The sequence below is a fragment of the Gopherus flavomarginatus genome, chromosome 7 (genome assembly GCF_025201925.1).
Source record: "Gopherus flavomarginatus isolate rGopFla2 chromosome 7, rGopFla2.mat.asm, whole genome shotgun sequence".
NCBI lineage: Eukaryota > Metazoa > Chordata > Testudines > Testudinidae > Gopherus > Gopherus flavomarginatus.
The window spans coordinates 82,917,758-82,936,776 of NC_066623.1; the positions used below are offsets into that span (position 1 = coordinate 82,917,758).

The 19,019-nt window shown below is 42.3% G+C and overlaps 1 protein-coding gene across 6 annotated transcripts in view; it reads left to right on the forward strand.

Annotated features, from left to right (window-relative positions):
- Positions 1 to 12,210: 12,210 nt before the first annotated feature.
- The window catches only part of EVI5 (ecotropic viral integration site 5), a 129,557-nt gene continuing 122,748 nt past the window's right edge, over positions 12,211 to 19,019 (forward strand). For 3 of the 6 annotated variants that reach the window (XM_050962149.1, XM_050962148.1, XM_050962151.1), the window contains exon 1: positions 12,253 to 12,345. The gene's annotated coding sequence lies outside the window, so the exon portion shown is untranslated. Of the gene's footprint in view, positions 12,346 to 19,019 lie in introns of all 6 variants that reach the window. The other 3 variants (XM_050962152.1, XM_050962153.1, XM_050962150.1) reach the window with 2 other exon arrangements.

Sequence of the window (19,019 nt, forward strand, 5' to 3'; positions counted from 1 at the left end):
GGTGTGTGTAAAAAACATTGATAGAATCATTTATTGGTGAGAGAGAGAAGCTTTTGAGCTTACACAGAGTTCTTCTTCAGGTCTGTTTAAATTGTGTGTGAACTCTGTGTAAACTCAAAAGCTTGTGTCTCTCATCCACAGAAGTTGGTCCAACAAAAGATATTACCTCACCCAGCTTGTCTCTTTAATATCCTGGGGCTAACATGAGTACAGCAACTCTGCATATATTGATAGATCTGTCAAGCATAAGTGGGGGGTTTTGAGGGGCTATATCTTGGGAACTCCTCTGTCAAAATGATTCCAAATTTGAATCACTAAACCTAACCCGCTCCTCGTTGAGGTACACCAAATTTCAGTGCAATCTAGGTAATCATGCAGACTTTCGAGTACTTAGAAGAGTTGTCCTTTGAACAGAAAGCATTCCTCAGCCTTAACTATAGTGGAACAGGTAGTCCCTTTTAAATTAGGACAGTTGGGAGAAGATGAAAATTATTAATTGAAAGTGGTGGATGAGAATGTTTGATGATGTCCCTCCTATTTGGTACATGTACTGTACTATGTATTTCTTCTGAAAGATTTTATACTAAGAGTTAATCACCAATATTGCTAAACACTCCAGGTCTTTTGCCAGGGTTTGCAACCGTGCCTAATGTAGGAGTGTAACAAGGCACAAGTAGGCCCCCTCTATCTTCTGCTACTTCTACACCCAGAAAAACAGTCAGAGACCTCTACTTTGGTACAATCACCCATGCTCTTTATTCACAACACAAGTTCCCACCACCTTATAACTACAGCCAGCATCAGGTTTGCAGCTAACAATGCCTCCCAGGCTCTTTCATTTTCTCCCCCTTGGCTTCCTTCCTGATCCTGACAGTCTTTATGTAGTCCCTGGCTGATGAGGTCAGCAGCTATTCCCCATTTGCCACTTAGGCCTGGACTTACTCAGCCACCTCCAATTCCCCTTTTCTGATTGGAGCTGGTGTGCCAGAGGTCTAGTCCAGGGTTTCGTAACCAGCATTCTGTTACAAGGAGCCTCTGTGAATGTAGTTCATGTACTGTTTATTCTGTCTTCAAGAATATTAATGTAGATTTTAAATCTTAGGGTATGATACAGTGGATAGGGCACTGGAATGAGACTCAAGTGTATTGCCTTCTCTTCCTGGCTCTGCCACTGGCTTGCTGTGTAATTTTGGGCAAGTAACTGCACCACTAGATTCCTCAGTTTCCCCATCTGTAAAATGGGGGAAAAGATACTTACTTCTTCTGTAAAGTGATTTCAGATCTAATGACAGAAAGTACTATAAAAGGGCTAGATACTATTAAATATGAAGGACCTAACACAGTTCCTTATGGTTTCCCCTCAAATGCCTCCACAACTGCATATATTACTGTTTTTCTTGACCTTTTGTTTATGGTCTTTCCTTCAGTTTTTCAGTCTGTGTCAGTGTTGTATTATGAGAATAAGATTATCAAATTGCTCACAAAAATCCACTAATTTTACACTATTAGGAAAATCAACTTTAGAAAGATTTTATTTTTTATAAATCCATCCTGCTGATTGTTTATCATTCCAATTACCTTTTAGATACTCAGGGCATGACTTTGTGAAGTGCTGAGTGCCTACCTTTCTCAGTAGAGTCCATGGAACTTGATACTACTCATCACATTTCAGGATCAGGCTTTTACTGTTTTTCTCTCTTAGCTCTTGATCCTGCAAACATGTACACACATGCTTCACTTGTAAGTACATGAGCAGTTCCGATAAATTCAAGTGTGTACATGTTTGCAGGACTGAGGCCTTAGTTTCATTATTTTGTTAGGGACAGAGCTTAGACTTACAGGAGGACAATTTCCAGGATCTTTCTTCTTTCCTTTTTTTGAAGATCTGTAAGTAGTACATCTGCTTATCTCTAATCTTCTGGCACCATTACCTCCCCAATAATGCATCACTTTTCTAAAATAACTGTTGGATAATTCTAATTCATGGACAAATCTTGGCACTCCTTGCATGGCTGTTGAAGGCAAAGCCAATATGGTTTTTCTGCATGGGAGTAAGGGCAAAGGGGGCAGATCTTAGGAAGGCTGCCCAGGATTCCAAGTCCCATAAACATGATTTTAATAGAAAAAATAAGTGTCCTGAGTTTGTTACTAGCAGTTTACCTCTTAAAGCCTGATCCAGAACCCACTGAAGTCAGTAAGAATCTTTCTATTAATTTTAAGGGGCCTTGGATTAGGTCTTTGACTAGTTGGGAGTGCTGTAATGCTCAGTTTGGAATCTTCTACGTTTTTCATGAAGAGAAAGACAACAACAAATGTAGGTTATATTTGTGGCCCGTGAAGCTCAGGAGAATCATTCAGGAGAAACATCTGCACTTTCCTTTCCAGTTTTCTCTGATTTTAAAGAAAAACTCATTTTTATGGTTGTTTTTATTATTTTCCTGAGTTAGTTATAAAATCTGATACATTTATGTCTTGCTTTATTGTATTTGGGTTATGTGTACTTGTTTTGTGTATTAAAAATGAGATTAATAAGAAAAGAAGAAAGCTTAGTTCCATTAAAACTGCATAGGATTTTCTCTTCTTTAAAATTCTAATCTTCTAATGAATCACGTCAGATTAAAGAAAACAAAGAAAAAATTCTGATGCAAAATGAGTCTGACTGCTGTCATCTAATGTCCCCTTTCCTCCTGCTTTCAATGTCTCATCACTTCTAGTTCTTCCTTCTGCACCCAAAAGATACCTAAAAAGTTTTAAGAACTACTGTATTCCTATTAAGAGTTTGATGCAACATTAAAGTCAATGGATAAGGTTCAAATTTATTGTCCATTGGGAATATGTTTCATGAGTTTGATGCCCTGGTGCAGATCTTAAGCAAATTCACATGAACATCCATATAGTTAATACAAAAATAAAAAAGCAGTCTAACGCCAAATATTCCCAAAGTAATTTATGAATGCATACAGTCATTGATGTTTCATGGAAAACTCTGAAAAACATTCCGATTAGAACTAGATCTGGGTATACTGGGTCCAAAGTGTGAGGCACGCAGACACTTTCATATTTCTTTCCTCCACTTTTTGATTATTAAAGAAATGGCATATAAACAGTTTATTTGTTCCTGACAGACCCATCTGTGCGTTCCTCAGATGAAGCTATAATGTTGCTTGTGACATCATAGTTATTTGCAATAGAGATGACTGTAATGTAACAAATAGAAGATTATGACTTAATGGGCCTAATCCTGCATTCTTTGTGCACCAAAATCACCATTCACTCTAATAGGAGTTTTGGATGCACAATTAATTCAGGTTTGAGTCCTAGTTGGGGCAAAAGCAGGAGTAGCTGCACACTAAAGAAGGAAGTTGGTGATCTTCAGGGACAATGGGTACAGTCTTCTCATTTGGACCTAGTGGCTGGCACATTAGAGTGGAACTCAGGACACCTAGGTTCTAATCTGGGCTCTGCTATTAGCCTTCTGTTTGACCTTGGTCAAGTTACTTCCCCTCCCTTAACTCAGTTTTCCCATCTGTAAAATGGGGATAATTTAACTGCCGTCCTTAGTCAAGTGCTTTGAGCTCTGCTGAAGAAGAGTGTTATATAAGAGCTAGGTATTATTATTAATCTTAGTCAAAATTTTTGTTGCGGTTCAGAGTATCAATAAGCTAAGGATAAAAAAAAATCAAGACAAACATATAGAAAGTCAAGGAATTCAGATACAGATTAAAGTAAAAAGTTTTCTGAACATTTGCAAGTATGGAAATGCATAATTTAAGCATCCAGATGCTCTTAACTCTGCTCCTGTAATGATACCAGCTTCCAATCTTCTTTTTTATTTATTTTATACCTACTTTGTAAGAAGTGATTTTTGGATCAAAGACTTCTAAGGGTTTTAAGAAGTCCACAGCCTATAGCTGCACACATCTTCCACTTGTAAAAGCCACTATATGCGTATAGTGACTGTGCCAACACCATCCTGCCATCTTTTCTTCATTGTTCTTTTGTATAAGGTCTTTAAAAAGTCTGCAGTCTATAGCTATGAGCATCTTACGTTTGGAGGTGGCACTATACAGTAAAGTTTATGAGGGATGTATTCAGATGTGCTCTGCAGAACATTCGTTTAATAACTGATTTCGTAAACGTGTCTGATACTGAGTGTAATGCTTTATCACAACAATGATTTTGCTCTTTTTTACGTAACAGCTACAGTTTCAGAAGTCTGGTCCTAGGTTTATAGGTATGCAAGATCCCTTTTTAATGATGTGTATAATTGTAGCACATAGAATCTTGCTACAGAGAGGGGGATGACTGCCTTTCATGGGTTATTTGCAGAGCCCTACCAAATTCACGACCATGAAAAACACATCACGGACCGTGAAATCTGGTCTCCCCCTATGAAATCTGGTCTTTTGTGTGCTTTTACCCTATAATATACAGATTTCACAGGGGAGACCGCGTTTCTCAAATTGGGGGTCCTGACCAAAAAGAGGATTTGGGGGGGTCACAAGGTTATTTTAGGGGGGTTGCGGTATTGCCACACTTACTTCTGCGCTGCCTTCAGAGTTGGGAGGCCAGAGAGTGGTGGCTGTTGGTTGGGTGCCCAGCTCTGAAGGCAGTGCCTGGCCAGCAGCAGTGCAGAAGTAAGGGTGGTAATACCATACCATGCCACTTCTGCACTGCTGCACTTCACTTCTGCACTGCTGCTGGCGACAGCTCTGGCTTCAGAACTGGGATCCTGGCCAGCAGCCACCACTCTCCAGCTGCCCAGCTCTGAAGGCAGTGCTGCCGCCAGAAGCATCGCAGAAGTAAGGGTAGCAGTACCACAACACCCCCTACAATAATCTTGAAACCATGGGTGGCAGGTATAATAGGCCAGGGAAGGCCTTGCCTTCCCTGGTGCTGACACCGCCAGCCACCTGGGCTGTGGTGGCCCTGGCCCTTCCCTGAGACCCCCATCTCCTCCTCCACTCTATACCCCCCCCACCCCCACTGCTTGCTGCATCCTTCCTCCTCAGGTGCTGGGGCTGGTGGCTCAGCGTGGGAGCAGAGCCTTCAAGGGTGGAAGGAGCTGGCGCTAGGGGGCTGTGGGTTGGCTCAATAGACACTTGGGGGTTGGGGGAACCGGTGGCTCAGCCCAGTGTGGGGGAGGCCAGTGGCTTGGCCTGGCCCACTACTGAGGGAGGCGGGTGGCTCAGCCCAGCCTGGCGCTCGGGGTGGCCGGCGGCTTGGCCTTGCCTGGTGCTGGGAGAGACCGACAGCTCAGCCCGACTTAGGAGAGGTAGTGGGTTAGGGGGGCCAATGTTTTGGCCTGGCAGTCAGGTGGGATGGTGGGGGCGGTAGCAGCTCAGCCCAATGTGCCTGGGCCAGGGTGGGGCCAGTAGACTTGCCTCCCCAAAGCTGGGGTTCCCCCACTGCCCATGTTTGCAGTCCCCTCCCACATCTCCTTTTTGTGTCAGGATCCCTAGAATTACAACACCATGAAATTTCAGATTTAAATAACTGAAATCATGAAATTTATGATTTTTTAAATTCTATGACTGTGAAATTGGCCCAATAGACTGTGAATTTGGTAGAGCCCTAGTTATTTGTGTAATCAGGAATTTGTAAATTACAGCTCTTTCCGTGGCCCAAGTCTGGCTTGGCAACAAGAAAGTCAAGGTTGATGCAACCACTGTACAAATGAGAGTAAGGAATTTTAGTTTTTGTAATCACTGAGGGTGTATCTGAACCTCTGTCATGAATGGATAACATAGTCTCAGAATGTCTGGTTTTACTGGGAGCAGATTTAAGGTGACTGGAGTGCCTGTGCATGTTTGGGTTTCTTTTAAGTTTAATTTTTACTCTGATTTTTTTTGTTTTTGGAAAATTCAACGTTCTTATGGTTTTTTTTAAACTTTAGATTACTGATATTCTCCACTTTAACTGATTTTTTTTGGCCTGGGAATTTCCTTAGGTTTTTAATGTAAACAATGTTTCTCACATGCACTAGAAGACAAGGGAGCGAGGAACCAGCTACGACATGAAGCTCTTAATCTTTACAGAACACTGGGACAAGATGAGCTGGAAACACTGGAACTCTGCATAGAACTGTGTGTTAGTGGGAGGAAGAGGGTGAGAAAACCTGTGGAGCTTAGGAGCTCTTCATAGTTCCTGGCTCCTACTGGTTCCCAAAACTCAATACCTAGATTCCTCCTTCCATTACAGTTTTACTGTACAGTGGACCTTCAAAAGTCTATAGGACATGTTGCATATCATTATATCTGCAGAACCCAGAGATCCAATGCAGATGTTATAAAGTCAGCAAGGAGACAATGCTGGATCTGGGAGTAGGGGTCATGTTATGGGACTTGGGGAAGCAGATGAGGCTGGGAAGTAGGAGGATGTGATTTGAGGAAGCTGGTGGGGGTTCCAGAATGACTGCAGTATCCACCCTGGCCTGAGGAAGGTTGCAAAACTTATGAGGTCTGGAGGTGTTCTGAGCTTAGAGGAAAGGGGAGCCCTCTTAGTTTAGTAGCTCTGTTGAGATACAGGAGTTGCTGAAGCCAAGTGAGGTGCAGTCCGGCTGTCTGTGCTGATGCACTGCAGCTGGTGGCTGTGGCTTCTCCACTATTTACTTGTGCACATGAGAGAGCATTTTAAATCCTGAACTACCCTGTTTTATATAAAAAGAAAACATGTAACAGTAATTTCGCAGTAGTGTTCACAGAAGACAGAAGGTGAAATCCTGACCTTAACAAAGTCAATGGGAGTTTTGCTATCAGCTTCAAAAGTGCTGGGATTTTGGTGGTTTGATGAAAATTCTGCCACTGCCTACATCTCCTTATACAGGAGCCTGAAGTTCATACAACCACATGTTCCCGGAAGGGAAGGGATTGAAGATTCTCGCATTGGACAAGTACATTAGCATATGCCCTAGATGCCTTTGAGAGGATCCTACCTGAGGCAACGCTTCTGCAGGGGACAGGTCAGGGTATGACCATAAAATCCCTGTAGCGGCTAATCCTCTGGATGCTCCCTCATCAAAATATAAAAGTATGTCGTCTGTAAACAGACTATGCTCCCAGTGGAATCAGTCCACGGATAAGAAGATTTAAATTGTTGTAGACTGCATCCCAGTAAATAAGGTTGACTTCTATCTAGTCAATGACTTCAGTGAGAGTTTTACCTGTGTACCTCAGACCAGAATGCGGCCCTTAATTTGGGAGTTTCAACCTAGTCTCTAGTGTCAGTTTTATCAATAACACTCAATTTAGTAAAGTTCGGCATGACTATCTCTCTCATATATATGCAGACATCAGATCTTGATGTTCAGCTTTGGTAAGCAGTGGATGATCTGTGTATCAAGGGAGGCTAGGCATTGTAGACTGCCCTCCAGATGCTGGGTTGAGCACTAGTTCCACCACATGAGTTATTGACTATGACGTTGCTCCAGACTCCTGAATTTACTTGGTGCATTAGCTTCTTTTCTAGCAATGCTTCTACTCTGCAAGGACATAAATTTCAGCTCCCTGGCAGTGTTGATCATCGTGCATGGGAAAGGGCCAGTAGCCCTCTTGTCCAAGAGTACATGAACTGCCATAGCAAGGGGGTGTTGAGAGATCAGAGCCATAGCATTAAATCCTGGACCATTGCAGGAGGATTCCTTCCCTGAATACAAGTATGTAGACCTTCGAGCTGGCCCCGGGTGTCGTTCCCTGTCTGAGACTTGGGTATCAGCCAACTGGAGATGTAGTCGGTTGGTTTCATCTGTTGCCGTTCTCCAAAAAGACTTAACAGTAATGGGATCTTGTCGAAGGTCTGATTGAACTATGTGCACTAGCACGTATAGACTGGAAGTTCAAACAGCCAGTAATAATATGAATGGCCTAATTCAGCTCTGTGTTGACAAGCTGAGCGTGGCAGCTGCAACCCTGGACCGCAGAGCAACATTCAGCTGGAGCAAACACCTGGCCCAGTACAGATGTACGAAGGACTTGCTCCCCAGGAAATTCCCAATAATTTTCATATCAAGGCGTTATGGGAAGGGATCTTCATTTTCCTATTCTGTGTGAGGCTGGTATGTCAGGCTATGGTTGAATTTTACTCCCGTGTGTGACAATGAGATCAATGGATTATTGAGAGAGCTGAACCTCAGCAGCCTCACATTCAGAGCAAGCTGGAAGGGAAGTACAGAAGTTTGTTTAGCTGAAAAAAAGATTCTTCTGAGCTTGACAGGCCATAAATGTAAACTTGTTTTTTTTATTGAGACCCTAGGCAGAAACAGATTTAAAATGCTGTCCCCTCCCACTTTGGCCCTCCTCCTTAGGTTTACTCTACTTCAACAGACAAGCACAGTAAATATTTTAGGTTTTTAATTATCCAGGTATCCTTAAATTACTGCACCAGGATATAACATGCAATGAAAAAGGAAGATAATGCAGTTACAGCCTTAATCAAGACCCTGATCCTTTAAACAGTTATTTACACACTTCACTTCATGCATGCAAGTACTACATGTAAAGTTAAGCACCCAAGTAATTGCAGGATTGGGGGCTTCTGTTGTAAGGGACTCTCTCTTATGAGCTCTAAGACTCCTAGAAAAATGAAGCCTGGAACTGGCTGGGGTTATAAATGACAAAAACAACAAACACACCAATTTTGCAAGCTGCTGTGTATGGATACGGAGATCTGTCCATGGTGAGCTGTTTAAAGGATTAGACCCTTAAAATGTCTTCGCATTTATTGGTTTCTATTATAATTTTAATGTCATTTTAGACTTTTTAACGTATTGTTTACATAAAAATAACTTTAACGAGTGCTTAATTTCCACCTGGTCAGAATGGCTCCTGTGCTAATAGACATAAATTGGAACTGTACCTGTGTATCTAAAAATACATTTAGGCACATTACTATACAACAGTCTTCAAAACAGGATTTGTACCTACTTCTCCAGACATGAAGAACTGTCAGTTAATCTGTCAGAACTGTTTCTTAAACTACTGGACAGGTTATAGGAGTTCTTTGGTGACGGTAAATTAACAATACAAGTAACTGCAAGTAGACGTCTTTCTCCCATTTATTTCTAAAATGCTGTATGGATTACATTATATTTTTCAGCCTTTGCTGATAGAGATGCTTTTTGTTATGAAGAACAATGGGAAAAACAACCATTAATCCTAAAATACATTATGCAAAAATAGTTTACACACAAGAGTTCTGCGAGTTTTAACTATCTGGTAAGTTTGAAGAGTCTGTGTTGTACACATATTGCAGTCATTAGGGGCACATAAAAGGTCTAACGCTGAGTGCTAAATTTCTTTAAGGACCAATTCTTAATTCCTAAACTAATTAAACAGCTTCATTTGTAAATTCTGAGAAAATTCATCTTGCACTCAAAGAGCAATTGCTGTAATTTTGGGGAGGGTAGGCTTTATTTTTCCATTCAGAGAGGCTGAATCCCTGCTCTAAAGGCAAAACTCAACTCATCCTTTACTATGGAGTTATTACTGCATATTTAATGAATATATATATATATATTTTCCAAACACACACTTTCATTAAAAACAAACTTCCCAAGCCAATCTATAAACACCAATCACAATATACAAAACAAATAAAAACAAAATAATCTAAGTCTGAAGTAATCTTGGTGTTTGCTGTGACAATTAATTAATGAAAGGAAAAATACAGAAATAAGTGACTCTCAAAATCATAATATTTTCTTAAATCAAGTAAGCAGCACTATGCCTCTACATTTTGCTAATTCCAGAAATAGTTTAACCATGTCTGGGTTAGAACTTTAGAGGGTTCAAAATTCTACCCTATTTTCTTTTTCCCAGGAAGAAACCATTAATAGCAAAGTACTTGTTTCTTTTCTTATAGTATGTCTCTCTAAAATAATGCTTGTTATCCAATAAGAATTCTCACAAGGGTCTTACATTTTAATATAAATATCTATAGTTAAAAATATCCCAACCAATATTACACAAGACAGAAATAACTTAATTTCCCCTCTTCTCTTCAGATAGAGCCTTTTTGCATGTACAATGTCTTAATATTACCTACATCCCCATTATGAATAAAACAAAAGGGAGTTGTGTGGGTAGATGTAGGTGGAGTCACTTACCACACCCTCCTGAGTCAGCTATAAATTCAGACCAAATCCCTTTTCTCAGTTTCTCTCCCTCTAAAATGTTTGCTGCTAAGATGACTACTATCTCTAGAGGCCATGGTTTCAAGCAGGTAAAAACAAAGATGTTCCATTTTGTAATAAAAAACTGCTTCCTGAAGGCAATGCCTTATAATTAGAAAGGGTTTATATTTGAATTTTTCTCTTTGCAGCTTACCACCATCAAACCTTCAGTTTCTGTGTTTAAAGAAAAACACTTTTAAAATCCATTTTATGTTGTGTGGAACAAAGAAGTGCACAAATCCTTGATGGAAATGGTTTGTCCATATCTGGAGGGAAACCTGTTTGAGTAATGTAATTATTGCTTATACTGTAAACCCTTTGGAATAGGAACTGTCTCTTTGGTGTGTGTTTCTAGAGGGCTTGGCACTATAGGGCCTTGGTCCATGTATGGGGATCCTTGGTGCAATAAATTATTTTTTTATCCTTATTGAAGACCTCTACTTCTGTCTCTGCTGTAATCACAGCTGTGATATTCTTTGTGATATAGAAAGTCATAGCAGCAATCTAGGATATGATCTTACAGTAGGGACTATCTTTTTTTGAAGCAATTCCTTTGCCTTTTTAAGTGTCTGTCTTTGATTAATGTATACACTCCTTTTGTAGTTAAAACTAAACTGCATATTTCCTTTAGCTGCTGTTCCTCAAACTATTCTGTCCAACTCTGTAGCATACTTATACAGACCAACTAGGGTCATCCTTAATGCTTACGGTGCTTCATCTGGTGCTTGGTATTAAAAGTTGCTACTAATAAAGAAAGCTTTTATTTTATTTCTGTGGTGCCTAGCACAATTTGAAGGGACTCCTTCACTAGTAGAATTGGGGCAGAGACAGTCCCTTGGTTTTTTGTATACTGCTTAAAACCAAGGGCCTCTGAGCTCATTATGCTAAATACAAATAGGCTACAATGTTGAACAAGGCCTTTGGGTACAATCATAAAATAAAGGCATTGTTATATATAGCACCAAATATACTAGGCAAAAGAGCCTACATGTGAAGTGTGACAAACAGGATCTCCTGCCTTTTATATAAGGAGAAATGTGGCAGCTATGTTTTGTAATTGCTGTGGTTTCTGGCATGATTCCAGTGGAAGTTTTAGAAATGAAGGCATCAGCTACTATTTGAGGTCCACTGTGGGGGTAGGGAACAACCTTTTTAGGGAGTACAGTGATGGCAATAAATGAAATGCTGTTAGTGGATGGGTGGCTGGTGGATTCAAATAAGGGCTGCTCCTAGACTGTGTCTAAACCAAATGATAGCTGGTTCTAATAAGCTTAGAATAGCCACTAGTTAACAAAATCAGAGAACTGGCATTGAAATCAGGGAATACTCAACATGAACCACACTTTTATGCAATTCTCCCAGCTGGTCACTGAGTTGGAGCCAATATCTCTCTTCCAGTCTCTACCATCCAATAAGATGGTCATGGGTGGGAGATGGGCCTGGGGCAGTGGCTGCTGCCCTGAGAGGACTCTACAAAGGGAGCCCTGCAGCCAGTGCTGTCACCCACTGGAATGGGTTACTGAGGGAGGTGGTAGAATCGCCTTCCTTGGAGGTTTTTAAGGCCCAGCTTGACAAAGCGCTGGCTAGGATGACTTACCTGGATACTGGTCCTGCTTTGAGCAGGGGGTTGGACTAGATGACCTCCTGAGGTCCCTTCTACCCTGAGATTCTATAAGTCTCAGCCCCCCTTGTCCTCCTGGTGTGGGGTGTCCAACTCCCCTCGCTCCCCCCCCCCCCGTCTAGGGCTCAATCTTCCTGACCTTAGGGGACACCTGGCCCATTTCCGGCCAGCCCCCTCCCCCCCTCGGCAGCCGACCTCTCCTGGAGGGGGTGCTGACCCCAGCCCCGGACGTGGGGCTCGGCTCCCTCCACCAGCCGGCCCCTGCTCTGTGTCGGGGGACGCGGAGCAACGCGGGGGCGCTCTGCTGCGCAGGGAGGGACGTATCCTCGCCGCGGCCGGTGGCTCGCTGACGGCGGCCTGGGCGGAGGGTGTGCGCCTGCGCGCCGGCCTCTCGGAGGGACGTGGCCCGGTTGCCTGGGGCCGGAGGAGCGCGGCGAGCTCGGGGGCAAGGCAGCAGGACAGGCCGGCCGAGGAGCTCCGAGGCAGCGGCGGCTGCGGGCCGGGCTGCACGGGAAGCCGATGTTCGCACTCCGGCCCCCCGGCCAAGGCTTCCAAGGTGAGGGGCGGGCGAGACCCCAGTCCCGCTCAGCGGGTGTAGCAGGGGTGGGGACGTACCCAGCCGCCGGGCCTAAGCGCTCTCCGCAGGCTACGGGGATAGCCCGGGGCCCCCGGGCCGGGGAGGAGTGACGGGGACATGCGCTCCCTTCCGGCTTCCAGCCGCGAGCCGCCCTCTCTCGCTTCTCCCTGCCTGCCTCCCCCGGGGGCCGGGCCGGACCGGATCGGCCCCTCGCCTCGGCCAGCGCTGGGCTCAATCTGCGGAGCCGGGAGATCCGCCTTCCTGCGAGTGCCGGAGGAACAGCCTCTGCTCGCCCTGCCGTCTCCGGAGCGTGGGCGGCGGTGGCTACTGCGGCGACTTGGGGTTTGCCCCGTGTGGGGTGGGAGCGACTGTCTCGGTTTCGGGCTGTGAACCCGCTGCGAGGCAGCCCCCGCGTGACCCGCCGGAGCTCCCCTGGGCTGGGGGGAGGAGGTGGCGGTCTACTGGGATTGCTTTGGGTTCTCATACACAATCTATCGGGTACTTGAGCCCTTCCTGACGGCGAGAAATATCAGCCCTGCTCTGACCCTGCGTGAACGCGCTGTCCCAGCCCCACTGACGAGCGTGAGGGGTAGGATGCGCCAGGATAGCACCAGGCTTCAGTCATGCAAGGAGGAGATTCCACTGCGGCATAATCACAACATATATTCTGCTGTTACACGTTCATCTTGTTTTAGAGGGTGTGAATTAACTGCTGGCATGGTTTCAGTTTGTTTGGATTTAGTGGTCTTTAAAGGTGGTGGACTGTGGTGATTTAAGTAGAGATGGAAGTGGCTAGCTTATAGCATCACAATAAAATAGGACCCGTATGAAAATGTCAGCCTTCTTTAGAGGTGACCTAAAAAGAGCTTGTGCCTTTTGTCCAAAAGAGATCTTGATGGTCTTATCTGAGGAGAGTAATTTATCTTGATAAAATGGAGTTGACATATTAAACCAAAAAGGTTTGGGAGTTTCACTCTTCCACAGCTTTACTTAGATTCTTGAAATATTTCAAGTATCACAGGTGTTAGTCTGGATCCGTAAAAAGCAACAAAGAGTCCTATGGCACCTTATAGACTAACAGATGTATTGGAGCATAAGCTTTCATAGGTGAATACTCACTTCGTCATTCACCCATGAAAGCTCATGCTCCAATACATCTGTTAGTCTATAAGGTGCCACAGGACTCTTGGTTGCTTTGAAATATTTCATTCATTATAAATTCTTGTCTTCAAACATGGTCTGTACTGTTCTGGTTATGTAATGGATAAAAATTGAAAATTTAGAAGTCTCTTAATGGTGGTTGGTCAGCGTGGAGTCCTTAATTTTTTTTCTGTATTTCAATTTGTATTTCCATCATATTTGAGTTGGATATAATTCCTTCTTTTCCTTATTATGAAACAGAGGGAACTGCTTTATAGTTAAATTTGAAACTGATTTGCCATTATCTCAATTTTCAATTCTCCAACTACCCAAGAAGAGCAATCTTATCAAAATTTATATACTTCAAGAAATCATCACAGTTTTTCCTCAAAAGAAGCTTGGTTAAACACTTGAAGTCTTGTTCTGAAAACTTACATGATCATTCTTCCAAAATTTCAGGTGTTCTGACTCATATTTCCAAAATGGGTATGAGAGTGGAGGGCTAGTGGAGAAGATAAAATCCATAATAGAAATAAATACCTTTCTTGATGCTCTCAGTTGTATGTGAGAAGGGGTTAATAGACCTCAGTAAAACAGGGTTATTAAACTGAGCCAATGGAATTTTGAGATGGTGTGAGAAGGAAAGATAGAGGAAAATGTTTGGCCTGTTGAGTTTATTCAAGGAATCATCATTCAGGAATTAACTAGGAAATGTAAGGACTATGTACTTCTTACGGCCACTTTGAAAGCTGAATATTTTTCTTTGACATATTTGTTGATGGAGGGGAGGGATGCAGGTGGGGAAGAGAAGTTTTGGGCTAGAATAAAGACAGTTTGGGATTTCATTCACTAATCTATTGGAGTGTGCTGGAGAAATGCTCTGCCAAGGAATGTCTCTTAAAGTGCCATATTTTATTTTCCCTTTCTCCTTTCTGCAGTTACAGCCTTTGTTGTGCTTTTACAGATTGATTTTTCACATATACAGATCAAGACTACAGCCTCAAGTATGGGTTGTTAAGGGAAATGTAGAGGGGGGAGGAATCTGGGAGGTATGATGGGGCCGGTGGAGTTGGAGGGACATGAGCAGGGGACTAGGTAGCATGAGACTGCTGCCTGGTGTTGGAAATCTTAATGTGTTTGAGCAGGAAGCAGACAGTGATGGGAAAAATTGAAAGGTTGAAATGGGGGAAGTGTAGAGAGGAGGAGAGAAGATGCAAGGGAGAAGATGTCTGTGGTCCAGAGGAATAGAGAAGAGACAAAAATAGTGACTTACTTTGTGTTAAGTGGTAAATGTATCAGTTGCTTACAATCATCATCCAGTTAACAATGGTTGTAAATAGACTAGTAGCAAAATGAAACTGGGAGGAAACCCCCCTACAAGGGGATTTTTCCCTGAAAAGCTCCCTCACCAGGAAGTGAGATTCTGTCCTGCTAGTACAGAGATATAAAGTCAGGATTTAAAGAGATTCAGAACAATGAGCATTGGCCTGCTGAACCCAGGGTTGTGAGTTCAATCCCTGAGGGGGCCATTTGGGGATTGGCCCTGCTTTGAGCAGGGGGTTGGACTAGATGATCTCCTGAGGTCCCTTCCAACACTAATAATCTATGATACTCATGTACAGTACAATCTTATTTAAATCAATTTTTAACTTGGTTTTTATTACATGTTGCTTGTTCTCTACTTCCTTCTCATTTTACAGTCTTCAGTTGTAAAATGGGTGTTCTGTACTTGTTTCTTTAGTTTACTAATAGATGATAGACCTCCAGATTTTATGTAGAGATTTTTTTTCTTAGAAGTTTCACACTTAAAATGCCTTTTTTTTTTTTTAAATGCTCTTGCATCCAGCACTCTGGGCACATGTACTCTTAAGAATAACAAATCTTAAATTAATAAATTATAACCCCTCCTTACTGAAATAGCCTGTAATATCTCTCTTGATTCCATTCTAATTCACCTACTTCTTGAAGGCCTGGTAAAACAGTGTCTTATGTACAACATATCCGAAATGAATAGCATGGTCTCAACTTTTTCTGAAGTTTAAATAGCAATGAAAAATATAATTGTTAGGCTATTGTTCAAGAACTGAGAACATGTAGCACACTGGCTTATAGATGGCACAGTAATGCATTTCTTACCTATTTATAGGTTTACTTGTTTGTAAATTTTGGTTTAGTTGATGTTGGAAAACTAGTATGGTTTCATCATAGGCTCTTGTGGATGTTGGCTGCAGCACAAAATAATGCTAATTGTGCTGCCTTTTTGGAAAAACGCTAAATGGAATAGAAGGGGTAATGGAATTTGGGACTAAAGTGTATTGGCACAATGTATAAAGATTCTTGAGTGAATCATAGAATCACAGAACTGGAAGGAACCTCGAGAGGTCATCTAGTCCAGTTCCCTGTACTCAAGGCAGGACTAAGTGCTATCTAGACCATCCTGACAGGCGTTTGTCCAACCTGCTCTTAAAAATCCCCAATGATGGAGATTCCACCACCTCTCTAGGCATTTTAGTGCTTAACCACTCTGGCAGTTGAGAAGATTTTCGTAATGTCCAACCTAAACTGCCCTTGCTGCAATTTTAAGACGATTGCTTCTTGTCCTATCCTCAGAGGTTAAGAAGAACAAGGAGGAGGGAGAAAAATTGTAACAACCTTTTATGTACTTGAAAACTGTTATCATGTCCTCTCTCTGTCTTCTCTTCTCCAGTCTAAACAAACCTAATTTTTTCAATCTTTCCTCAGAGGTCATGTTTTCTAGACCTTTAATAATTTTTGTTGCTCTTCTCTGGACTTTCTCCAGTTTGTTTGCATCTTTCCTGAAATGTGGTGCCCGGGACTGGACATGATACTCCAGTTGAGGCCTCATAAGCGCAGAGTAGAACAGAAGAATTACTTCTCTTGTCTTGCTTACAATACTCCTGCTAATACATCCCAGAATGATGTTTGTGCCTTTTTTTTTTTTTTTTTTGCTTGCAACTGTTACACTATTGACTCATATTTAGCTTGTGATCCACTATGACCCCAGAGCCCTTTCCACAGTACTCCTTCCTAGGCAGTCATTTCCCCTTTTGTATGTATGCAACTGATTGTTCCTGCCTAAGTAGAGTATTTTGCATTTGTCCTCACTGAATTTCATTCTGTTTGCTTCAGACCACTTCTCCAGTTTGTCCAGATCATTTTCCAATTTTAATCCTATTCTCCAAAGCACTTGCAATCCCTCCCAGCTTGGTATCATCCACAGACTTTATAAGTGTACTCTCTATGCCAGTGCTTCTCAAAGCCAGTCTGCCGCTTGTGCAGGGAAAGCCCCTGGCAGTCCGGGCCGGTTTGTTTACCTGCTGCATCCGCAGGTTCGACCGATCGCGGCTGCCACTGGCCGCGATTCACCGCTCCAGGCCAATGGGAGATGTGGGAAGGGCGGCCAGCACATCCCCCGGCCTGCGCCACTTTCTGTAGCCCCCATTGGCCAGGAGCAGTGAACCGCAGCCAGTGAGAGCTGCAGTTGGCTGAACCTGTGGATGTGGCAGGTAAACAAACTGGCCTGGACCGCCAGGGGCTTTCCCTGCACAAGTGGTGGACCGGCTTTGAGAAGCACTGCTCTGTGCCATTTTCTAAATCCACTGATTAAGACATTGAACAGAACTGATCCCTGCAGGACCCCACTCATTATGCCCTTCCAGCATGACTGTGAACCACTGATAACTGCTCTGTGGGAACGATTTTCCAACCAGTTATGCACCCACCTTATAGTAGCTCCATCTAGGTTGTATTTCCCTAGTTTGTTTATGAGAAGATCATGTGAGACAGTATCAAAAGCCTTACTAAAGTCAAGATATACCACATCTACTGCTTTCCCCTATTCATAAGGCTTGTTACCTTGTCAGAGAGAGCAATCAATTTGGTTTGACACTATTTGTTCTTGATAAATCCATGCTGTCTGGTATCTGTATTACATATGCATATGAAATACAGTTTTACTTTTAGAAGAAGGGAGAAGGGACATTTTAGGTGAAGTCCAATGTTTAGCCCAGGTAATATAATTGTTACTTAATGTCTTTAAAATGTTTTCCTTGATGTTTCAGTGACTGCTCTCAGCATTGGTTCCAGTGTCAAGCTGATATTGTGAGGAAATTTTTTTTTCCTCCTATCTAAACCTGCTCTCATGTAAGTTACAGCCTCACTGTAAAAATTTCTGTTAATGTGTTTGAGCCATGACGTTCCTTGGATGTCCAGCTTGTATAAACTGCCTAAATACTGAAGTGTTTTTGAAGTGTTCCATCCAGGAAAACTTAACAAATATAGTACTATACTGGAACAGGCAGTTTGCTCACACAGAGGTTCTTTAGCAGTGGCCTCTATCTGATATTTCAGAGGGGATCTTATGAAGTGCCTATCTTCTTGTGCCTAGCCTCCATATAAAAGGGAGGTGTTTCTTCCTGGTCCTTGCAGATGATCATGTTATGCTCCTAATCAGGTTTGAATACCCTTAGCTTATTTTGGTTTGCATAGCTGAAAATGTTGACTATTCATTCCTCTTTAAAATCTAACTACTTTGTGCGGTCTCTTGTTATAGTCCTTTCCACTGGTGCAGTGGGGATATATTTGTGGTTAAGGCATCAGACTAGGAAGCAATTCCATTCTGCATACTGTTTCTGGCTCTGCTGCAGACTGATTCCACTGAAGTTATTTAATCTATGTAATAGTTCCCAGTCTGTGCAAACTGGTTTTAATTTGGAAAGCAATCAAGCCATCACATAAGTTGTGAACATTTCTGCTAGCCCAGTGCTTGTGAGCCATCTCTGATAGCTTTCCTTATTAAAACCTGCATTTTCTCATCTAATCTTTTTGTTGCCTGTATCTTATTTGCACAGTGACAACGTTCAGAAAAGTGAATGGAAGTATTTTTATAACGGTTAAATACAATGGACTCTCCACAAGATCTGCTAGTGAGTCTAAAATGAAATGAGCAGAGTTTAAATTCATATTAATTTTTAAGACTCCTGAGTATTTTTAATGTGGACTACTGAACAATGTCTGATGGCAGTGTGTGAATCAGGGTGATAATTTGGTATTCATTTGGCAATGTCCTAATAGATGTTTAATCAGTTATTCTAAGTGTTCTAAAATAACATAGCATAAATACCAGCTGAATGTAATTATATTTGCTGCATAATTTTTCTTCAGTGTATAGGGATAAGTCTTCTAAAAATGGATTGCTATTGTCTCAGGTTGTGGAAGGGCTCCTGTAGCTTTTATTTGGTAAGATGGCATGGCAGAATTAGCTTAGTATGATCTTTGTTTGTTAATAAAACATATTGAATTTAATGCTTGATGGTGTTCAAGTTGTGTTGCTTGTTAAAGACATCTACCTTCCCTGGAGGATATGTAGCCCCATCATTCTCTATGAAGGAACTTGAATAAGAGTACGTTGAGAAATGGAACTCCAGAATTAAGCAACTTTAATTTTGAACTTAGCAAATTTGACTTTAAAAAATTTATTTCGAATGTTCTTC